The sequence below is a fragment of the Lotus japonicus genome, chromosome 4 (genome assembly GCF_012489685.1).
Source record: "Lotus japonicus ecotype B-129 chromosome 4, LjGifu_v1.2".
Taxonomy (NCBI): domain Eukaryota; kingdom Viridiplantae; phylum Streptophyta; class Magnoliopsida; order Fabales; family Fabaceae; genus Lotus; species Lotus japonicus.
This window is the reverse complement of record NC_080044.1, coordinates 29,563,207-29,589,201: the sequence shown is the minus strand read 5'-3', so window position 1 is coordinate 29,589,201 and position 25,995 is coordinate 29,563,207.

The following is a 25,995-nucleotide window of genomic DNA, read 5'->3' as shown; positions in this document are numbered from 1 at the left end:
GTCTCTAACAATTCCACTCAGCAATCACATAACCTATAACTTCATAACTTCCGAGAAACTACTTAATACTTTTCCAGCACTAAATCTCTTGACTTGGTCTACCTCTACTTGGAGTAATCACACGAACTAACCAATCAATGTCTATACGACACTCATCGACTTCCACAGATTCAAATCTTAATCTTTTACAATCAAATGCTTAACACGAACTTTCCTCCCAAATTCGACTAATCCTCAATCAATTCAAATTCATCTTACCCGTCCTTCTATCAAAGTCCATAACCAGCTGTGATTCCGAATATCACCCCCTCAATATTAGGTTGATCAGGCCTAATACATCGAAGGTGGAAATTTAGAAAAACCCACTGGAACAGACAATGAGATCCTAACATCCAGTAACCACAATTATCCTGATATCAAGTTCCTAACGATTCCGCTACGGAACCACACACCCTCAATCCATGTAAAAGATTAATCCTTCCTCGTCAATTGAGTCAAAGGTCCAACAATCTTGGCAAATCCCTCAATGAAGCGTCTATAATATCCAGCTAAATCCACAGAACTTCTGATCTCTGGCACCATCTTCGGTTGCTCCCAAGCCAAAACAGTCTCCACTTTCGCCGGATCCACAGCTATGCCCTCCTTCGAGATAGCATGGCCTAAGAAATTGACTTCCTCCAGCCAGAATTCACACTTGGAAGGGTTCGCATACAGCTTTTTCTCTCTCAACAATTGTAAAACTTGGCGCAAATGTCCTTCATGTTTATTCGCGTCCTTCGAATAGATCAATATGTCCTCAATAAACACCACCACACGCCGATCTAAGAACTCCTGAAAGATGCGGTTCATGTAATCCATGAAAACAGCAGGTACATTCGTCACTCCAAACGGCATCACTAGGTACTCGTAGTGTCCTTAACGTGTCCTGAAAGCAGTCTTCGGTATATCCTCAATCTTCACTCTGATCCGACGATAGCCTGACCTCAAATCTATCTTGGAAAATACGGTAGCCCCTCGTAGTTGGTCCATCAAATCATCTATCCTCGGCAACGGGTATCTGTTCTTGATCGTCGCCTTGTTCAATTGTCGATAATCCACCCACGATCTCGACCTTCCGTCCTTCTTCTTGACTAAAAGCACTGGCGCTCCCCATGGTGAAACACTCGGTCGAATGAATCCCTTTTGCCGAAAGATCCTCTAACGACTCCGCTTCAAAACTAAACGCCCTAAAATCCTACGATTCGTACCCATAAGGAATTTCCCTGAGATCCTAGCTTCCTTATCAACGCCTCGGTAAAACAACTCCCTAGCTCCGCGTGCTATTCTAGATCTCGTGTAACCTCTATAGTTAAATCACGAGCAACTTCGAATAAGGTCCTACTAGGGATAATAATCATAGGATCATAGTCTAAGTAGTAAATACAAGTTAGGCGCGTCACACTCGCTTGAATATAAAAGAGTAAGTTATTCTAGAATACGAGAACAGTTAAAATATTACCATCGTTCCCACATTCTTCCTCGTTCGACTCCTCAACTCTTGCTCCTCCCTTGATATGAATCCTTTCCTCTGTAGCAAGTTGTTTTCCTTTCCCAACATTCCCTGATGATTCGCCCCTGAGTGCCTTGCAATCTTGGGAGAAATGTCCCGGTTGGTTGCAATTGAAGCATAGACTTTCTTTGGTCTTGCACTTACTAGCATAGTGCCCTACTTCCCTGCACCTGTAACACGTCACTGCTCTTCCCGAAGTCTTGTTTCGTGTCCCTTCGGTAGCATCATTCCCTTTCATCTTACTATCAGACGTTTCCTCCTGGGGTGTCTTGCAGTTCACAGCTAGATGCCCCTCTCGGTTACACTTGAAGCATCTCCGTCCAGTCACTGAGCACTTGTTAGCAAAATGCCCAAACTTTCCACAACGAGTACATGTCACACCTTTGTCACCAACTGGCTCCCCTCCAGTATCAGCAGTCGTTGGTTTGTAGACTCTTGAGATAAGATCTCTTCCCTTGAAACGCTGATACGGTCCCCACTGATGGTAGCTCTCCCTTCTGTTGTAGCCTTGAGATCCTGACCTTATTGGTCCCCCAGCTCCTGTTCGGTTCATTCCTCTTTGTTGATACATCGCTGTCGCCATCAGTCGTTGGTGATGCTCACGTGCAGCCTCTTCAGCGCGCATATAAGGGTCTTCCGCAGCCTGGTTCATCATTGCCTCGATCAGTGTAGCTATTGCCCCCGCCATCCGGTTAAGGTCCACCATCCTATATCTCATCAAACGTCCGATTAGTACTAGCCATACGGTAGCACTAGACAAACCACTCAATCCGATTAAGTAGTAACGCAAACACTTAGAGCGAAAATCGCTCTGCAGACAATCAATTTTCACTCTTTGCAGAGTCACACAACCTATCACAGAAGACCTATTCCCCAAAGGCTCCCAAAAGACTCGACTAAGCTCTGATACCACAATGTAACACCCCGATTTCCAGGTGTCACTTTAGTAACCAAAAATAGACTTTACGCTGAAAACAGGTAATTTTTTTTTCGTTTGATACCTTTTAAATCAAGCAATAGAAAATAAAGACAAAACCCAACCACTAAACTAACCAACACACAAATATATACACATGTACAGCCTCAGCTGCACTCCCATGTCACGCGCACTCGCAGTGACTCCAAAGTAGTGTGCCCGTAGGCAAATAGTTACAGATCCAGAAGTGTGAGTGAAAAGGTTATAATTACAATCCACTGGGAGAAAGTCGGCCTCAAAATGGCCTAAGCAAAGACCCCTATAGTCCGACTGACTCACTGTGATCCCTCAATAAGAGAACCACACAAAAGCCATGCGTCGGGAACCTACCCCGTCCCAAAAGCAAAACGAATCAGAGCTCTACACAAATATGACGCCTGCCTAACTCTACCAACCCATAACTGCTCACACATCCGAGTCCTCGGCGAACTGAAGACGGCAAGTTGAAGCTCAGCTCCATGCGTCGTAGAACTCCTTTCGTCAGATGTTCACACTCGTCAGTCCGGTCCTCCATGACCCTTCCCCGGTACGTCGCTCGATGACCCACAACATCGATCACCCAAGCGGTGGGGGCATCCCGATCCACAAGCTCATATCTGATCCCCCCCGAGGGAGAGACCATCGAACACCAGTCGGCCATCGACATCTGGCAGCAGGCCGACCGCCCAAACACAAACATACAAACAAAGCCAAGGCGCTAGGGTCAACTCACAGCAATAAGTAGATATACACTCAACATGTGATATGGGGTATAGATATATGTTGATATATATACATATAAACAATCCTAGCATGTTATGGCTCTAACATTGCTTCAATAAACAAACAGCACACAATCTCAGTCAGCATGAATGTATGCGTGAAATGCACAATATGTATCCGGATTTGTGACGCGTTCCCGTTCGCCACAAGTGAAGCATTTTCACTATGGATGGACCATTCCCGTTATCCATCCTGGATGAAATCCATCCTGGATGAACCATTCCCGTTATTCATTCTTGGTGAACCATTCCCGTTATTCACCGAATGATGAACCATTCCCGTTATTCATCATTAATGCAAGGTGAACCATTCCCGTTATTCACCATGATATGCACAGGTGAACCATTCCCGTTATTCACCCGATTGAATGCAACGTGGTTAGCCAAACAACGAATCGTCCTTACCACGAAAGTGTTTAGCTCACAACCCAATCTCAACAAACCCATGAGTTAGTGTCGGTCAATACAACACAACTCGGAGTAAGTGTCGGTCAATACAACACAACTCCATCCACAGAATACACAAGGGTCTAGTGTCGGTCAATACAACACAGCCCAAACAACAAGAGCACTAGGTGTCGGTCAATACAACACGACTCCACAACACTCCCCAAGAGTACTAGAGTACTCGGTGACTTTCAATCATCACCATAGCTCACCTTAGTGGCTTCCCCCAATTCCGATAACTCTCCAAACCCACAACAAAGTCGACTTTTCCCCGTCTTTCGTAAATATTTTCCCCTTCAGTTCTCCTATGCTTAAACGTTAATAAAAATTGTTTCAATTCGAATTAGTCAAGTTATGAGTTTATTTCTCAAAGTCTAAGTTTCCCAAGTCTTTAGTTTTTCAAAGCTCTATCATTCTAAGTTTTCAAAGATCAACCACCCAAAATACATTTCCCGGGGAAAGTCTAAGAATTCCAACATATGGCTAAGTCTCAAACCCCACATTTGGACTTGCCTAGGGTTGTTCATCCAACCCGAAATATCAAAGATCACCAGATCAATGAATCTCCACTCCGAAATTGCGTCAAAACGCTCAATCCAACAAAAGCACAACATCACAAGTATGGAAAAGCATCATAACATCAACTCATCATCAAAAACAACATCAGATAAAACATAAGTCGAATTTATCGACGCCTATCATGCAGTCATAGCTAATATATAGTAAGTTGCCCTAACCTCGAGCTGTTCCAGTTTCGCAAACAAAGTTCTCCTCAAACAATTGCTCTGAGTCTTCCAAAGTTCCCTCAACTGAACCTCGGAGAAAAACAAAGCAAAATCCAAACAAAATCGATTAGTTCGATCGCAAAACAATACATAAACGATAGACAAAGCATTAAAGCTTCAGAATAGGACAATCAGGTACGAAAAGACAAGTTTTCGAAAACGAAAAACTCCCCCCCCTTAGGAAATAGCCCACGGCCATAAGGAGAAAAGAGCTTCGGCTCTTTTTCTTCGATCAAATCAGTTTACAAGGTAGTTTTAGGGTAAAACTAAGGCAAAGAAACTGTCTGAACAATTTTCGGACAATCGGGCCGAAATACGACTACGCAGGGGCATTTTGGTCCAAAATAAAGGCTCAAAACTTCAAAGTTATCAGTTCTGAAAACAAATTTGACAGCAACGATCCTCATGACATCCGTGACAACAAATCCTAAAGGCACGAAGTCAGATTAAGTCTTTTCGACAATAAAGTTTCGAAATGTGAGACAAAAAGAGTTTTGAGTCAATTTTTCAGATCCTGGACAACTGAATCGCAATCAGAGTTTACTGACAGAGGTTTTAGACTCGGGGGAACATAAGGAACATAACCCAAGCGAGAAATCAGAGAAATCGGACAATTTTAGAAAAAGCTCAAAACTTAGAGCACAGAAACGACTTCAGAAACGCAACAGAAACAACAATCAGAGGTAGGAATCGTGTTAGTTACCTTGATACCTAGAAGTAGGGACGAACTGCACGAAGATTGGTCAAGGTTTCGCGAAAATCTCTCCTCTCCCTCTCTCTCTACAAACCGCGGCCTTGATGGGTGAAAATGAAGAGGATTTTGCTTTTTCGCCTATTTATAGGCAGGCGAAATCGCGGGAAAATGAAAATTTCGCGATTCCGATTTTTGCAGCACGATCACCGTGGAATTCTAAGAGAGATTCTGGCGTCAGAATTCCAGAACTCAAAACAAATATCTAGGATTTGGGAAAAACGATATCGAAAAACTCAAAAGCGGTGTCGGTTAATCTGCCCCGAAAAACTACTTTTTGCTGTGATGCTCAAACGACAAAACTTCCAACTGAAGAAAGATTGGAAACGTCGAAACAAGTCTGGTAACGTGGACGGAATCTTCGTTAGAAGTCCCGAATAGAAAAAGTCTTCATCCATTGCTCGAAAATAGGGTTTCGAAGCAAAGAAATTAGCGTCGGCGGACATCCGAAAAGTGAAACCTATCGTACGTACAGTCCAGAGTTCCGAAATGAAACGCTGGTCGATGGAAAAATAAAGAGAATCTTTAAATTTTCCGAGAGTTCGAAATCTCACTCAAAACGTTGCTTTAAGAGCGAAATAGTCTATTCTGGACACGCTCGCCCTAAGGCAAGTGTGCAGACGACTCGCACTAACTCCGAAAACAACTACGCAACATTCCTCAAGCAATTCCTGAACTTTCTTCTTCATTAATCTTCCTCAAATGTCAAACTCCTGTCACGCTTACACTGATTCTACGCGTGAGTCGGAAACTAGCTTGTTCTGAAAATCCAGGTCTTACACTCGCGTCTTCTGTGTGTGCTTTGGCGGACTACGCCCTTTGTCAGATGTCCATGGCGGACTAATTCACGATGGTTCACCCTTCGGGGGAAACTAGGGTTGAGATGCTGGAACCGGAGCGCATCGCGGTCGCGAGAGGAGGACGGATGGTGTACATAGACTAGGTCGTTCTGGATTTCGAATTCGGACGACGATCATGCTAGCATGTAGGATTGAGTGTTAGTGTGAGCTCCTCAAGATAGGATTAGTGTAGGAGTAGAGTCTTAGCTCTGAACATCATTTGTTTCTTTGGGGACAGGGTAGTTTCCCGCCTATAGCTTTTTGTGTGGTTTCTTTACGGGAATCACAGAGAGTTGGTTGGACTTAGGAGGTCTTGTTTTAGGCCATCTGGGCTGACTTATTCACATTTTGAGGTTTTGTGTTGCGGACACTTGACCTTTCTTTTGGGTTGTACTTCTTGCCTACGGGCGTTACTTTTCTTACTTCCCGTCACAGGAGGTTTACTCGTGACATGGTTTGCTACTTACAGCGGGGGCTGTATTTATATTATATATTAGTTCTGTTATCTTTTGTTGGGAGTTTATTTCTTTCAGCCTTTGGTTCTATTATCACAAAAAAAATATTCACATTTTTCCGCTTTAATTTCTTTTTGGTTAATAAAGTGACGCCACCGAAATCGGGGTGTTACATCAAACTTCACTATTGGTCACGAAAATCTTGTTAAATTATGTGGAAACAACCGTGATTTATATGATAGAAGTGGTTTAGGATTTGATAGTGAATCATCGTCTAGTGAAACAATGTGTGACATATCATTTACATCGTCTACTTCTGAAAACAATTTCACGCCAAAAAAACAGATCAAAAATTTGAGGGGGTTTCTCATTTCCGCAATAAAATTAGTGTTTCTTTTTAAGAATTTCTAATTTATGGCCTTTATGCTTTGTTTGGTATAGGGAGGTTTGGGTAGAGAGAGATGGGGAAGAGAGAGAGTTAGGGGGAGGAAGGAGGAAGTATATGTGTTTGGTAAGTGGGAAGAGAGAGTTAGATGAGAGAAAAAGTGGTGGGACACAAAACTCTCCAAATAGGAGAGAGATGGGCTGGTCCCTGAATTTTTTTCTTCTGATGTTTCGCACTTTACTGGGGGTATGGGACCCCCGCTGTCACATCAGACAGCCAGAAAAGTGTTTAATATAACATTTTTTTTCACAAATGCACTTTACTGGCGGTTTCTAACCGCCAATAATTTTCTTCTAACCGCCAGAAATCATTTTATATGAGAAGTATTCATTTTTAAATACAAAAACTAAAACTCTTTCACCTCCATCTCTCTTCTCTTTTTATCATACCAAACACGCTCTAAATCTACTTTATTTCTGATGACCCTATTTTAGTAGTGTATTTAAGGTCATTTCTTTGTTAATTTTGAGTCTTTTTGTTGAGTCGCATGTAGTATTTCATGCATTCTCATGCATTTTTATCTTTATTTGTGTTTTTACTTTGTTTTGGTAATTTTATAGTTTTATAGGGACCTTTCTTACATTTTAAGTAAGTTTAGGGCCTAAGCAAAGACCCCTATAGTCCGACTGACTCACTGTGATCCCTCAATAAGAGAACCACACAAAAGCCATGCGTCGGGAACCTACCCCGTCCCAAAAGCAAAACGAATCAGAGCTCTACACAAATATGACGCCTGCCTAACTCTACCAACCCATAACTGCTCACACATCCGAGTCCTCGGCGAACTGAAGACGGCAAGTTGAAGCTCAGCTCCATGCGTCGTAGAACTCCTTTCGTCAGATGTTCACACTCGTCAGTCCGGTCCTCCATGACCCTTCCCCGGTACGTCGCTCGATGACCCACAACATCGATCACCCAAGCGGTGGGGGCATCCCGATCCACAAGCTCATATCTGATCCCCCCCGAGGGAGAGACCATCGAACACCAGTCGGCCATCGACATCTGGCAGCAGGCCGACCGCCCAAACACAAACATACAAACAAAGCCAAGGCGCTAGGGTCAACTCACAGCAATAAGTAGATATACACTCAACATGTGATATGGGGTATAGATATATGTTGATATATATACATATAAACAATCCTAGCATGTTATGGCTCTAACATTGCTTCAATAAACAAACAGCACACAATCTCAGTCAGCATGAATGTATGCGTGAAATGCACAATATGTATCCGGATTTGTGACGCGTTCCCGTTCGCCACAAGTGAAGCATTTTCACTATGGATGGACCATTCCCGTTATCCATCCTGGATGAAATCCATCCTGGATGAACCATTCCCGTTATTCATTCTTGGTGAACCATTCCCGTTATTCACCGAATGATGAACCATTCCCGTTATTCATCATTAATGCAAGGTGAACCATTCCCGTTATTCACCATGATATGCACAGGTGAACCATTCCCGTTATTCACCCGATTGAATGCAACGTGGTTAGCCAAACAACGAATCGTCCTTACCACGAAAGTGTTTAGCTCACAACCCAATCTCAACAAACCCATGAGTTAGTGTCGGTCAATACAACACAACTCGGAGTAAGTGTCGGTCAATACAACACAACTCCATCCACAGAATACACAAGGGTCTAGTGTCGGTCAATACAACACAGCCCAAACAACAAGAGCACTAGGTGTCGGTCAATACAACACGACTCCACAATACTCCCCAAGAGTACTAGAGTACTCGGTGACTTTCAATCATCACCATAGCTCACCTTAGTGGCTTCCCCCAATTCCGATAACTCTCCAAACCCACAACAAAGTCGACTTTTCCCCGTCTTTCGTAAATATTTTCCCCTTCAGTTCTCCTATGCTTAAACGTTAATAAAAATTGTTTCAATTCGAATTAGTCAAGTTATGAGTTTATTTCTCAAAGTCTAAGTTTCCCAAGTCTTTAGTTTTTCAAAGCTCTATCATTCTAAGTTTTCAAAGATCAACCACCCAAAATACATTTCCCGGGGAAAGTCTAAGAATTCCAACATATGGCTAAGTCTCAAACCCCACATTTGGACTTGCCTAGGGTTGTTCATCCAACCCGAAATATCAAAGATCACCAGATCAATGAATCTCCACTCCGAAATTGCGTCAAAACGCTCAATCCAACAAAAGCACAACATCACAAGTATGGAAAAGCATCATAACATCAACTCATCATCAAAAACAACATCAGATAAAACATAAGTCGAATTTATCGACGCCTATCATGCAGTCATAGCTAATATATAGTAAGTTGCCCTAACCTCGAGCTGTTCCAGTTTCGCAAACAAAGTTCTCCTCAAACAATTGCTCTGAGTCTTCCAAAGTTCCCTCAACTGAACCTCGGAGAAAAACAAAGCAAAATCCAAACAAAATCGATTAGTTCGATCGCAAAACAATACATAAACGATAGACAAAGCATTAAAGCTTCAGAATAGGACAATCAGGTACGAAAAGACAAGTTTTCGAAAACGAAAAACTCCCCCCCCTTAGGAAATAGCCCACGGCCATAAGGAGAAAAGAGCTTCGGCTCTTTTTCTTCAATCAACTCAGTTTACAAGGTAGTTTTAGGGTAAAACTAAGGCAAAGAAACTGTCTGAACAATTTTCGGACAATCGGGTCGAAATACGACTACGCAGGGGCATTTTGGTCCAAAATAAAGGCTCAAAACTTCAAAGTTATCAGTTCTGAAAACAAATTTGACAGCAACGATCCTCATGACATCCGTGACAACAAATCCTAAAGGCACGAAGTCAGATTAAGTCTTTTCGACAATAAAGTTTCGAAATGTGAGACAAAAAGAGTTTTGAGTCAATTTTTCAGATCCTGGACAACTGAATCGCAATCAGAGTTTACTGACAGAGGTTTTAGACTCGGGGGAACATAAGGAACATAACCCAAGCGAGAAATCAGAGAAATCGGACAATTTTAGAAAAAGCTCAAAACTTAGAGCACAGAAACGACTTCAGAAACGCAACAGAAACAACAATCAGAGGTAGGAATCGTGTTAGTTACCTTGATACCTAGAAGTAGGGACGAACTGCACGAAGATTGGTCAAGGTTTCGCGAAAATCTCTCCTCTCCCTCTCTCTCTACAAACCGCGGCCTTGATGGGTGAAAATGAAGAGGATTTTGCTTTTTCGCCTATTTATAGGCAGGCGAAATCGCGGGAAAATGAAAATTTCGCGATTCCGATTTTTGCAGCACGATCACCGTGGAATTCTAAGAGAGATTCTGGCGTCAGAATTCCAGAACTCAAAACAAATATCTAGGATTTGGGAAAAACGATATCGAAAAACTCAAAAGCGGTGTCGGTTAATCTGCCCCGAAAAACTACTTTTTGCTGTGATGCTCAAACGACAAAACTTCCAACTGAAGAAAGATTGGAAACGTCGAAACAAGTCTGGTAACGTGGACGGAATCTTCGTTAGAAGTCCCGAATAGAAAAAGTCTTCATCCATTGCTCGAAAATAGGGTTTCGAAGCAAAGAAATTAGCGTCGGCGGACATCCGAAAAGTGAAACCTATCGTACGTACAGTCCAGAGTTCCGAAATGAAACGCTGGTCGATGGAAAAATAAAGAGAATCTTTAAATTTTCCGAGAGTTCGAAATCTCACTCAAAACGTTGCTTTAAGAGCGAAATAGTCTATTCTGGACACGCTCGCCCTAAGGCAAGTGTGCAGACGACTCGCACTAACTCCGAAAACAACTACGCAACATTCCTCAAGCAATTCCTGAACTTTCTTCTTCATTAATCTTCCTCAAATGTCAAACTCCTGTCACGCTTACACTGATTCTACGCGTGAGTCGGAAACTAGCTTGTTCTGAAAATCCAGGTCTTACACTCGCGTCTTCTGTGTGTGCTTTGGCGGACTACGCCCTTTGTCAGATGTCCATGGCGGACTAATTCACGATGGTTCACCCTTCGGGGGAAACTAGGGTTGAGATGCTGGAACCGGAGCGCATCGCGGTCGCGAGAGGAGGACGGATGGTGTACATAGACTAGGTCGTTCTGGATTTCGAATTCGGACGACGATCATGCTAGCATGTAGGATTGAGTGTTAGTGTGAGCTCCTCAAGATAGGATTAGTGTAGGAGTAGAGTCTTAGCTCTGAACATCATTTGTTTCTTTGGGGACAGGGTAGTTTCCCGCCTATAGCTTTTTGTGTGGTTTCTTTACGGGAATCACAGAGAGTTGGTTGGACTTAGGAGGTCTTGTTTTAGGCCATCTGGGCTGACTTATTCACATTTTGAGGTTTTGTGTTGCGGACACTTGACCTTTCTTTTGGGTTGTACTTCTTGCCTACGGGCGTTACTTTTCTTACTTCCCGTCACAGGAGGTTTACTCGTGACATGGTTTGCTACTTACAGCGGGGGCTGTATTTATATTATATATTAGTTCTGTTATCTTTTGTTGGGAGTTTATTTCTTTCAGCCTTTGGTTCTATTATCACAAAAAAAATATTCACATTTTTCCGCTTTAATTTCTTTTTGGTTACTAAAGTGACGCCACCGAAATCGGGGTGTTACATCAAACTTCACTATTGGTCACGAAAATCTTGTTAAATTATGTGGAAACAACCGTGATTTATATGATAGAAGTGGTTTAGGATTTGATAGTGAATCATCGTCTAGTGAAACAATGTGTGACATATCATTTACATCGTCTACTTCTGAAAACAATTTCACGCCAAAAAAACAGATCAAAAATTTGAGGGGGTTTCTCATTTCCGCAATAAAATTAGTGTTTCTTTTTAAGAATTTCTAATTTATGGCCTTTATGCTTTGTTTGGTATAGGGAGGTTTGGGTAGAGAGAGATGGGGAAGAGAGAGAGTTAGGGGGAGGAAGGAGGAAGTATATGTGTTTGGTAAGTGGGAAGAGAGAGTTAGATGAGAGAAAAAGTGGTGGGACACAAAACTCTCCAAATAGGAGAGAGATGGGCTGGTCCCTGAATTTTTTTCTTCTGATGTTTCGCACTTTACTGGGGGTATGGGACCCCCGCTGTCACATCAGACAGCCAGAAAAGTGTTTAATATAACATTTTTTTTCACAAATGCACTTTACTGGCGGTTTCTAACCGCCAATAATTTTCTTCTAACCGCCAGAAATCATTTTATATGAGAAGTATTCATTTTTAAATACAAAAACTAAAACTCTTTCACCTCCATCTCTCTTCTCTTTTTATCATACCAAACACGCTCTAAATCTACTTTATTTCTGATGACCCTATTTTAGTAGTGTATTTAAGGTCATTTCTTTGTTAATTTTGAGTCTTTTTGTTGAGTCGCATGTAGTATTTCATGCATTCTCATGCATTTTTATCTTTATTTGTGTTTTTACTTTGTTTTGGTAATTTTATAGTTTTATAGGGACCTTTCTTACATTTTAAGTAAGTTTAGGACTTTCATATCTTTTCTACTTGAATTGAGGGTCTTTTGTGCTAATAAACGCTTGGAGCTCCTAGATATTTACCTTGCTTTGTTCGTAAGTTACCAGGTCTGAAACTAATGAAGGAAGAAGGTCAAGAGGCTTGGAGAATTGAAGGGAGGCTTAAAGAGGAGTAAAGAGGAAGTTTTAAAGGTTTTTCAGCGTGCATAAAGCGCTTAGGCGTGCTCCATTGGCGCCTAGGCGCCAATTGATCTGTTCTAGAGATTTGGAATTACCGCCTAGGTGTAATACCCCGATTTTCGGGTGCCACGGTAGTAACATGTTAAAGTAAATATGCAATCTTTTCCAAAAGGGATTTATAAATGTGAGTATATTTTTTTTCCTTTTCGAAGTGTTTCTAAAATATGTAATGCATACTCCCAACCGTAAATAATTTACATCTGGCCTCGATCAAGGCACAACATAAAATACATGAGAAATAAACTAAGATCCAACAACAGACTCACTATGCAATGACTCCATAGATTCGATATACTCCCTATGATTTCCACACGGGGTAACCATAGGAAACCAATGCACCGGAACCTACCCAAAACCTCAAATACAAATCATAAAATGATCCTGCAAGCCAATAACGGTAAGCTTTTCTACCCAAAGGCTCTAGCCCTACACCCGACTCTATTCTTCGAGTCTTCTATAGTTCTTCCACGTGGAGTAGCATCTGCTCACATCACTTCCTTTCGTCGTCTGGCAGCAGGCCGACCGTCCAAACACAAACATACAACCAATGCCAAGGCGCGAGGGTCAACTCATAGTATACAATAGATATACAATCAACATGCGACAAAAGGGGTATATACTTATATAGGTTCTCAGTTGCATATCCTAAGGTATATACTTAGCATGTTATCAAGGCTCTAATCAACAATTCAATAGACAATATCACACAATTCCAGTTAGGGTGCATGTATGCTTGCAATGTGTTTCAAATGATCCGGATAGTTCAATTGGGATGGGCACCATCGAGTCTGCCCTACACCGGCCTAGTGTCGACAACTCCGCTCGGGTGTCGCTTACAAACCCATGCATAGTCAGATCAGTCCCAACCACCCTAGGTTGTACCACTCTGCCCGCTATGCCGAAGATACACTCTAGGTGTTCTTCGATCAAGGCCCAGTCTTTCGACCGTCCCAACCTTCGTGAAGCCCGACCGAAGCCGTCCCAACTTCACCGAGGCCCAATCTTTCGACTGTCCCAACCTCGAATGTATGCATGATGCAACATGGTTAGCCAAACATCAAATCGTCCTCACAACGCAAGTGTTTAGCTTTAATCTCAATTTCAAAACTCAAGGCTTTAATGTCGACCCTACGACATAAACTCCAACAACAAGAGTACCAATGTACTCGGTGACCTCCTCTCGTCACCGTGGCTCACCCCCGTGGTGTCCACCAATTCTCAAGAACTCATGACAATGTCGACTTCACGACAGAAGCTCCAACGAGCAAGGGTACTAAAAGTACTCGGTGAATTTCTCTCGTCACCGTGGTTCGCCCTCGTGGCAAACACCACAAAACTCCAAACTCAAGGCTTGTCGACTATTTCCCGTTTTTCACAATCATTTCCAACTCTTAAGTTTCCCTAAAGGTCTCGTTAATTAATCAAAGCAGTTCAAGTTAAGTTAATCAAATTATGAGGTTTATTATTGAAATCCAAGTTCCATAAGTTCCCAAATTCTAACTATTCCGAGTTTCCCAAATCCCCCAAATAAAATCCCCGGGAAAAGTCTAAGCGTTCAAAAGAAGGGCTAGGTCTCAGACCTCCGTCAGAGCCTGCCTAGGGTTTCATCTCAACCCTAAAGATCAACAAAATCAACTCAAATGTCCTACGCTCCGCAATCGCGTCAACACGCACAATTCGATATCAATTCAACAATATCATGCGCCAATAAGCGATGAAACAATAATACGGTGCGGGAATCATAAGATAGAAACCAGTAAACGGTCGAAGCCTCTCAGAAAACGGAGACACACGTCTCATATAAGTTCACTCGGCCGAAGCCTCCAAAAAACATTTCCCAGTTCAAGGCAATAAACAATATCCAAGCAATATTCCCTAACAAGGCAATATTTAATATTCAAAACAATAATCAAGTTGAATTAATCGACGCCTACAAAGCAATAGCTAGTAAGTAAGTTGCCCTCACCTTAGCCAACTCCCTTACTAAGTTGCAACTCCAATCCAATCACATATTTGCTTTCCCCGTGTAGACTCACTTTATTCCATTGTGTAGCTTCGATGCAAGGTGCTTCCGTTCTTCGTACCTTTCATAAGCATACTGAACGAAATCACTAATCGCGCTACTTACTACTTAAGTCTAGAGCTACAACCTCAAGCAAAAGACTCAAAGAAAACACAAGTTAAACTGAATCTTCGCAATGGTTATCAACCATTAGGATCAATCGCTGAAATTAAGACAAGTCATCATAATGACAACAAAACAATAACAATGCTTCAAAAGCTTTTGACTTAGTAAATCAGCTTTAAAACCAAATACTCATATCTTTGTTAAAATAGAAAGAGCAAATAAAGAATACTTATTTATCGAGTCACTTACAACAACTTAATGTCTCAACTCGCTCTCACAATCTATTCCTCAAGCCAACGTTGTATCATTATCAATTCTTATCAAATCCACTAACTCTTATCATGTAATCCATAAGCCATAGTTAACTTCCAAGACAAACAATTCTTCTTACCTAATGATTATGTACTTATTCAAGACTCATAAGCTCCTTCAAAACAATCGAATCATTTCTCTTAAACTTAAACTCGGGATGTCTCGTTAGGCAAAGACCCTAGTATCTTTGAAACTCCACTTGGTTCTACAAAAATCCCAAACTTATAGATTAGTCCTCAATCTCTAAGAAACGGCGTCTAGTCCTCAATTAATCCCTTAATTACTTCTAAGTCCTCGAACTTCCAAAGTTTCAAATCTAGACCTTCTAAAATCAAGTATTTATAGTAAAGCTCATAAACTTCTTGAAATTCAAGATTCAATCCTAAGTCATCTTCCAACATCAAGATTGCAATCACAACTTAATCTTTTCTAATTAATACCTTTCAAAGTCTAATTCCTCAATCGGAAATCCAAACTTAATAGTTCTATCTCTATCCGTACACGTTATTCCTAAACGTCCATAAATAAAGAGGTAATATTCGAACACTTATTCTCTAACACTCCAAAAACTAGTTCGACTTTCAAACTTTTCGCAATCACTTTTTAACGAATAAATGTGCGTAAAGACTCATATGTTCTTGATTTTCATAAACGAATAAACAACGTACGTAAGCAAGTTTCAAAAGAAGTTTTCCTACTCCAAACATTGTAATATAATTTTAAAATAAAAGGTTTTCTCATCTTTTTCCTAAAACAACTCTTTTCACTTGAAATAACTAATTTTGTCAAACGATTATAAACTGTTAAGCAACTTTAGCTAATTTTTAAATACGTCAAATAAACTCCGACAAATCTAATATTTTTATCCTGGCTTCATCTACAGGTTTTGTAAATCCTCATAAATTTTCAAGTCCAGATTCAAAGTACAAAATTCACGAAAAATCAAATACTACAGCAGTTCGTGAGAAACGGGACAGCTTAACCCGTGCTCACCAAAATGCGTATAACGTGAGCTAGAGAAATCGAAATGACATGAAACCAGTGGCGAAAGTTTGCTAACGGAAAAAGCTACAATTCTTATGAAGAACACAGTTCCAAAATCTGAACCTAAACACACGATTTTGACAGAACAGCGGCTACTACTTTTGAAAACAACAACAGTTTTATGTGAGTTTTCGCAAAAGCTTTTCAAGCACAATAAGGGCTGAACCCTCATGCCCTCAGAAATCAACAACCAAAACACTATCACTCACACCACACACATATACTATTCTATATTCCTTCATTAATTTTACAAGGTACATGGACAGCAAAATTGACAATGATATATGACTTAGAAGAGCATAAAGACCCTAGAATTAATTGATCTAGATAAGAATGCCAACCCTATCAAAGTTGAAGGTAGTGGTAGGGTACTCCTTGGTTGGTCATGGCTGCTCTCTCCAAGCGTGATCATCAAGGCTGACAGCAATAACACAAAACTTGGACAAGAAAAATAAGAGATGAATCAGAGCAAGGATTATGGTTTTTAAAGGGGTAAAACAGAAATTGGAAGGGAGGATTAATCTCTTACCCAAAATTGATAATCAATTCAGCAAGAGGAGGAGGAGAGCTCCTTATTTCTGAGTTCAGTTCCTTCTCCGGCGAAGGTTGGCCGGAGAAGACGGTGGTTGACGGCGGCTGGCGGCTGTTTCCGGCGGAGAAGGTCAGAATCAGAAATTTCTTTAGGGATTTTGAAGCTGATGATGAGGGGAGTTCAGTGGTAGTATTCGTTTCTCCAAAAGCTAAGGGGTTCGCCGGAGATCGAAGCTTGAAGGTGGCTGAAGTTAGGGTTTCAAGCTCCTCTGTTTGGCGCCATTTTTGGTCGATCCTGGTGGTGGTGGTGCTCGCGGTGGTGCTGGACGTTGGTGGTGTGCTCGTATCTGAACCAGAGGTAAGGAAAAGAGGAAGATGATGGCTTGATGGTGCTGGTTCGTGAGGGAGAAGGTGGTGGTTCTCTGGCTCGCGTAAGGAGGGCGCGGTGGTGGCGGCTGGCACGCGGTGGTTGCTGGCGTGAGAGGAAGGAGGGAAACATGGTGAGGGTGATGATTCTTGCTGCTGTATCAGAAGAAGAGGAAAATGGGTTTGGAGAAGAAGAGAGAAAGAGAGATGTCGAGTGAGTGAGAAGAGAGAGAGCGTGAATGAGGGTGAATGGTGAGAAAGTGAGGAGAATGAGGAAAATAATTAAATCTGATTGGTGGGAGTGGGGCCCACGCGGAGAGAGAAAGAGTGATGGGAATTTGAATGTGTGGTGAGGATGAGAGGAAAAATAGATATTTTGAATGAGTGGTTGGGAAGAGAGTGGATGAGGTGGAGAGATAAGGATGGGTAATTGAGTGGTTGAGGGAAAAGAATAAAGAATATTCTTTTGTGATGCTTGATAGCTAACATAGGTAAATAACAAAGGTGACCTGTTAGAGCAGGTCATCTCTTCATAAAAGAAATAGATAATTAAAGAGAAGAATCTCCTAAGATTTAAAATGGAATAATACACACAAAAATAATTATAATTTTATTCTTGTATTCAAATAAAACTCTATAAAATCAAAATATTGAAATTAATTACTACTTAATTAATTTTCCCGAATCGCGATTAGATTCGAGTTAAGAAAATAATAAAAAAATAATAAATATAAACACACAATTAAATGATTGTAAGGAAAATATTCCTTAAGGTATTTCTCGCCGTCGTGGCGCGAATAATATACAATCAAAAATAATTAGTAAATAATACGGGTTACTTTAATTTAAAGAAATTAAGTAAATAAGCGGTCTATTAAATTTGGGTCTTACACCAGGCATGCTTAATTGGCGCCTAGGCGCCAATTGCCTTCGAGAAGCCACTTTTTCACTTTGAATTGGCGCTCAGGCATGCTTTATTGGCGCCTGAGCGCCCAGACTCGCCTAGTTTGCCTATAAATTGGTTTTTTGTCACCTCTCTTGGAATCTCTTGTCATTTTCTCATATTTTAATAAGTCTAGAGGTAGGGTTTTGGTTCTGGAGCTTGAGGAGATTCCTCCAAGGCTTATGTACCAGGTTCTATCTTTATTTTCTTGTATGGATTTCATAGCCATGCTTGGCTAAAGCCCTTTTGCTTTGGGTTCCTTGTAAGACTTTGGATGTTTTAGTTATAATTCCTATTTCTATTCATGAATAATCTGAGTAAACCATTGAATCCCATATCCTTGCTTCATCTTTTAAGCTTGAACGCGTACTAGCTTTATGCTTTTCTATAATAGAGCGGAAGTTTGTTATAGATTAGGGACTTGTTATGGGATTACCCTTTCTATGCTTGCTACTAGGAATAGAGGAAAGGTTGGGGTTTGTTGGCCCGAATTGCATGCTTAGTGCCTTTAGCAAATGTTTAGGTTGTCAAGGAATTGTGCCTATCTTTTGGCTTGAGAGGATTGTCTATGCGAGGCATCGATAGATAATTGACTAGGCTAGAGCATCAAGGATAGACTCAGAGTTTTGTGAATAGAATAGGTTGACTAAAACTGAATTATTTAAGCAAGAACCCAATGCATGCTTGTAACATCCCGACTTGACGACTGGCCTCACGGTAACAACACGAGTCTTTTCAGTGCGCTTTGTCCTCACTCGCGCACTTCCTGGGAAAACTTCCCAGGAGGTCACCCATCACGATATTGCTCCAAGGCAAGCACACTTAACCATGGAGTTCTTATCAGTTGGGCTCCCGAAAAGAAGTTGCAACTTGTTGTCATGAGTAGTACCAATCAAATCTTGTATGCCCTCCTCAACTGTATAGTCCATCCCTACACAGTCTCGGAATACCTCTTGTTCGGGTGTGAGATTGGCTCATTCCTGTGACCCTCCGCCTAGAAGTCTGCCAGGAGTCGCTCCTTGTCCGTGCCTCACTGCACCGGCGATCACTCCCCGCCCTCGTCAGCCCCGGGTGTCACAGGCCCACCAGCTTCCGCTTGGTTCGTCCTCGAACCACACCGTACTGGGAGAGGTCGGCTCTGATACCAATTGTAACATCCTGACTTGACGACTGGCCTCACGGTAACAACACGAGTCTTTTCAGCACGCTTTGTCCTCACTCGCACGCTTCCCGGGAAAACTTCCCAGGAGGTCACCCATCATAATATTGCTCCAAGGCTAGCACACTTAACCATGAAGTTTTTATGAGTTGGGCTCCCGAAAAGAATGATCAGAGGTAAGAATCAAGCAAGTTACCTCGATGCCATGAAATAGAGACAAACTGCTTGAAGATCGGTCGAGAAACGACGAAGTTCTTCTCCTCTCCTTTCTCCTCCAAACCCACGGCCTCCAATGGGTGAATGGGTAAGATATTTTGATTTTTCTACTATTTATAGGAGAGTGAAATCGCGGGAAAATGATTATTTAGCGATTCTGATTTTTGCAGCACGTTCATCGGTGAATTCTAAGCGAGATTCTGGCGACAGAATTCCAGAACTCAAAACAGGTTTCTTGAATTTGAGAAAAACGATCCAAAAGCGGTGTAAGTTAATTTGCCCCGAAAAACTACTTTTTGCTGTGAAGGTCAGATGACGAAACTTCGTTCTGAAGAAAGATTGGAAACGTCGAAAGAATTCTGGCAACGCGGATGGAAACTTCGTTAAAAGCATACATCGTTGTTCCATAACACTTTCACTAATGCAATCTGCTTTTCTCTCAGCTGTTTCACTCTTCTGTCCCCAATACTGATCGGCGGTGCCTCAAAAGTCAAATCATCCTTCAGTTCAACGTTGTCTGGCTCGATTACATGTGTCGGGTTTGGAATGTACTTCCTCAACTGCGACACGTGAAATACATCGTGAATGTTGGAAAAAACGGTGGTAGCGCAATCTGATACGCAACTGGCCCAACACGGCGAGTGATTTGGTAAGGTCCAATGAACTTTGGCGTGAGCTTCCTTGACTTAATAGCCCGGCCAACTCCAGTAGTCTGAGTAACTCGTAGAAACACATGGTCGCCCTCTTCAAACTCTAGGGTTCTGCGTCGCTGATCGGCATAACTCTTCTGTCTGCTCTGCGAAGCTCTCATCTTTTCTCTGATCTGCTTAACCTTCTCAGTTGTCTGTTGCAAAAGTTCTGGCCCAATCAACAAACTCTCCCCATCTTGATACCAACACAACGGTGTCCTACACTTTCGACCATACAAAGCCTCATACGGTGCCATCCCAATGCTCGCATGAAAACTATTGTTGTATGTGAATTCGATCAATGGCAGGAGATCATCCCAGCTTCCTCTGTTGTCTAACACACAAGCACGCAGTAGATCCTCTAACGACTGAATAGTTCTCTCTGTTTGCCCGTTATCAATTCGGACACTGTAACACCCCGATTTCGGTAGCGTCACTTTAGTAACCAAAAGTAAACTTAATGCGGAAAACGTGAATGTTTTATTTTTCGATAATAACTAAGACAAGACTGAAATAAATAAAACCCAAAAGCGAAAAGCAATAGAACTAATGTACAATATATATAAACAGCCCCCGCTGTAAGTAATAACCTCGTCACGAGTAAACCTCCAGTGACGGAAAGAAAAGTGTAACGCCCGAAGGCAATATATACAAACCAAAAGAAAAGGGTGAAGTGCCCGCAACACCATCCCTCAAAACTGAGAATCAGCTGACCCAATGGCCTGAAAATAAGACCTCCTAAGTCCAACCAACTCTCTGTGATTCCCGTAAGGAAACCACACAAAAAGCTATAGGCGGATCTACCCTGTCCCCTAAGTAACAAATGAAGCAAGACTGTCAGAGCTAAAACTCTACTCCTACACTAATCCTAACTCGAGGAGCTCATACCAACACTCAAAACTATGTGCTAGCATGATCGTCGTCTGAATCAGAATCCAGAACGACCAAGTCTATCAACCCTATCCGTCCTCCCCTCGCTCCTGCAACACTCTCCGATGCTGGACTCACGGGCTTAGGGCCCGAACCCTGATCATCAATGATCGCAATGGAGGGTGCACTAGACCCTGCCGAGGGCACTCCCACTGGAATCTCCTCTGAGGGATCCTCCTCCTCTGAAGATGACGGTGGCGGCGGTGCTCCTCCAAGACCTGGTCCACAGTGAACGCCCGGTGGCAAGTTGAAGCTGATAGAGCATCGCCTCAACACTCCTGACCTCAAGAGTCCTCCACTGTCCACGTGATCCTCCATGATACGCCCCGAATACGTCGCTCGGTGGCTCGCGGGGTCAACCACCCACGACCCGGGGTCGTCCTGATCGATCATCTCATACCTAATCCCCCCCGAAGGGTGGACCATGGTGTACCAGTCCGCAATATTCATCTGACAAAAGGCGTTGTCCGCCAAAACACACACAGAAGACGCGAGGGTCAACTCTAAAGAACTATGTAGATAATAAACCCAATAGGTACAAATAATAGATAGCCACTTAGGCTTATAACTAGAGATATCATTCCTAGGGTTGCATGTTCCACAGAATCATAATGACAATAATAACAATTAGCATGTTCCAAGTAAGTTTATCAAATAGCAACCACACTCATCAACTAAGTCAGTATGCATGTTGCGTGATATGTATGCAGGTTAACCCAGTCAACCAATATGCAATCCGGAAACGGATGGACATCATCGGATCAGCCCTTCACCAGCCACGGTGGTGCCATTTCGGCCCGTGATGTCTCTTACTCCCACTGGGTAGTCAGATCAGCAGTAAACCCGTAGGTCTGCCATTTCGGTCTGCTACAAGAGACGTCTACAAACGCTCTTTCACGGCATTCCGGGTCTTATGACCATTTTGGAAACCGACGAGGTCCAGAGTACGTCCTGTGTTAATACCTCATTAATGTTGCATGTATGCAAAATGATTAGTCAAACAACGTCTCCGACCTCACTCGACACGTCGCCACGTGTTCTAGGGAAGTTAAAGTCTCTAAAAGCTTACCCTAAGGTAAAGTCGATTCTGCGACCAAAAGACACACTTCATAACGACACATAGCTGCTCCAACAGCACCACCACACACGCTGCTCCAACAGCACAATAACACACGCTGCTCCAACAGCACAACAATAAACGCTGCTCCAACAGCACAACATCAAACGCTGCTCCAACAGCACAACGACAACATACTCAACACTTGGATCCGACGACGCTCCTCGTTTTCCAAAATTAAGATTTTACTTCCCATGCCTTCCTTCGAGGTTGTTATCATTACTTAAAGATTTAGAGGTTATTTAAGGTCTTATGAGTTTTCTTTATAAAATAGATTCCATTTTGCCTTATCGCAAGTCTTATACATTTGCAGGATCTCCCAATCCCAAGTCGCTTCCAGAGGAGGTCTCGATCCACTAAACAAAATTAAGGCTCGAACCTCGTTCGTCCTATCAAACTTTCTCAAAACTCTCAAAATAAAATCGGCATGACCTGCCCGCTATTCTCACCATTCAGAAACTCAGTTTTCCAGTGTAAAGCATATTTAAGTCATCACAATCAACAACATGTCATATATCAATAAATCGCATCATAAACACTTAGCACTTAGCATATAAAGCATGCACCACACATCCTAGATTACCCACATAGCACATAGCATGTAAGACAATCTCAAAAACATTCAGTAGATGAATCATCTACATTGTCAGCCGAAGCCTCAGAAAACATTTTCAATCACACACAATCTCAGTGCATAAACAGTAAACAATGTCGAAACATCGACCCTAAGCATTAACTAGAGATTCAGTGAGAAGCCCTCACCTGAAGGTTCTCCAGTATGATCGTCAAGCGCTTCCTCGTACTCAAAGTGTTGTTCCTCAGGAAATTCCTCGAAAGTTCCTTTAAAACAAAATCACAGAAATACTATCAGAATCTATCGGAAACTAAGCTATCGATACATACTAAGGTTACTCGAAGTAATCTATACTCTAAGGTACGATAAACTAGCGCGAAAGGACAAGTTTTCGGAAAAGGAAATTTCCTCCTCCCCCCTTATAGCTCTCGGCCACTATAGGTAATTGTAGGGTTCGATTTTTCTTCGATCAAACTTGGTTCCTATGCTTTCATAAGCCGTAACTAAGGGTATTCTGAACTCGGAAAAATTATCGGATCAAAAACTGTCGCAGGGGTATTTTGGTCATGATTTTTAACTTAGGATTTTCAAAACTGAAATCCCAAAAATAAAATTTTGCAGGGACGTCACCAACGACGTTTATGACAACTAATCCTACTAGCACTAAGCTAAGGCGATAGTTTACAGCCTAAAGATTGGAACTTTACTCAAAAACTACATAAATGGGTATTTTAGGCTCAAATTGATTCCGGCGGAATTCCGGCGACATAACGGAAAATCTAATCCGGCAAAAGTGATCTTGGGCATACATAGAAGAGGTTTAGAATCAGAAATGAAAGATTCAGGATAGTTTTGCAAAAACCCATAAACTATCCGCTCAGAAAACTCTACAGAAAAGCTATGGAAAAAGCGATCAGAGGTAAGGATTAGCGACTATACCTCGAAGCCTTGAAGTAGCAACTAACGGATCAACGATCAAGCAAACGATGAAGAAAAACTCTTCTTCCTTCTTCCTTGTTCTTGGCCGCGGTTTAGAGGAGAGAAAATGGAGGAAAATTGTGTTTTTTCTTCCTTTATTTGCTATATATAGAAGATGGAATTTCGCGGGAAAATGAAAGTTTCGCGAATCTGATTTTTCCGGCGTCATTCTCCATGAATTCTAAGATAGGTTTTGGCAAAGGAATTCCTAAGCTAAGAAGATGTCTCCTTGTATTTTTGGCAACTAATGCAAAGTCGGTGCAAAGTCGGTGTAAAACTATTTTACCCGATAAGTTGCTTTTTGCCTCGAATGTCGGAATAGAAAACTTCCTTCGGAAGAAAGATTGAAATCATCAAGAGAAATGGGTGTACGCGTGTGGAATATTCATTTGAAGCTCTGAATAGATAAAGTCCTCAAAGTCGGGAAATTCTAGGGTTTTGAAATACCAGGGTTTCGGTTTCGGCAAACTTCCGATGATTGGAATCGGACGTTCGTAGATCCTAGAGTTTCGCCTCGAAACGATTGTGATATATGGAAAAAGAGAAGTTCTAACATTTCTCTGAAGATTTTTGGAATTAACTGCCATCGTGCCTAAAAGTGAAAAAATAGCTATATACTAGGGTTTCTGACCTAGGTTTAAGCGTAAAACGTTCGTGCTATAACTTTTATCGATCATAATGAAATCCTTGAACTTTTCCTGAACTTTCTCCTTCATAAATATATTTCATTTAATAAACTTTCGTTCAGGTTTCCCTTCACATTACATCGACCCTAATTGTGAATAAAAAGTTTATTCACTTAACATAAGCCTAAAAACTCGGGCCTTACATACACTAGAGCATGCATACAAGCTAATTGAAGCAAAGTTTGAAGCTAAACCAACCTCTAACTCAAAAGCTCAAAATTGAGATGAGAAAAGGTTGAAGAGAATAGAGGTGGTGGCTGCCTTTGGTGGCTTGCTCCCGGTGGTTGTGGTGCTTGCGTGGAGTAGAGGAAGAAGGAGTAGCAGCATGGTGGTGGTGGTGGTCTCACGGCTTCCATGAAGAGGAGAAAGTGATGGTGGGTGTTACAATAAATTGAATGAAGAAGAAGAAGGTGGTATGGTGATGGCCGTTGGTGTGGCTTGCACACAGGGAAAAGAGGAAAAATAATGAGGATCTTGCGCTGCAGGAAGTGGAAATTGAGTGAGAAGAATGAGAGGAAGCAACGCAGGTCTGTAGTATATTAGAAGGAGAAGAAAAGAAACGAAAATGAAGAGAAGTGGGGAGAAAAAGACGTCGAGAATGGTGAGTAGAGGAGTATATATATATATATTATAAGATGATAATTACCGGTACGAATTGGTTTAGACATTGTAGGATTTAACTCGTAGAGTTAGGAGAAAAATATAGAGTTGATATATTATTATCCTAAAAATTATGAGGATCTTTATGAAACAGTAGAATATAAATTAGGATCACTTTGAGCAAATTAAAATGATCTATGAACCAAGAAATGAGTAAAAACCGAGTTAAAGAATAATCGTGAGACAATTGGAATAAATATGATGTTGTCACATTGGGCATCTAAGCTAAGTATCTCCCCATAAAGGTCGATACTTATTTCAAGTTTATTTCAATGGCAAGATGGCTTGAACGCAGTCTGCATCAAAACTTCGGATGAGAAAACTTCCTTCGTAAGAAAGATTCCTAGTAGCGAAGGAATTTAGACTCCGCGGATGGAAACTTCGTTAGAAGCCCCGAATAGAAAAGCCTTTTGTTAGGGGTCTCACTTAAAGTCCTTGCGGAGATAAAGTCTAACTTTATCGAGTTTCCCATAAGTGAACACTACCGAGTTTACAACCGAAAGTTCCGTAATGGAACACGGGTCAAGGGAAAAATACCCTGAAGGTCTTATTCTCTTGCCGTTGTCGAACTACATCTTAAACAGTGCTCTAGTAGCGAAAATAACATTTTTTGAACACTCTTGACCTTAGTCGGGTGTGAATACGGCCAGTGCTATATTTTAAACTGACTATAGTGTCATAATTAAACATATATTGAGTAGTCTATAAAGTTTCAATCGACAAATCATCAAACCCTAGTTCAAGTTCCTCTCAAGCTTACACAGCATCCTAGGCGTGAGTCAGAATTTAATTAATTATTCTAATTCTAAAAATGTGGGTCTTACAATAAGGAGTAAGTCGGCCTCAAAATGGCCTAAGCAAAGACCCCTATGGTCCGACTGACTCACTGTGAACCCTCAGTAAGAGAACCACACAAAAAGCCATGCGTCGGGAACCTACCCTATCCCAAAAGCAAAACGAATCAGAGCTCTACACAAAATATGACGCC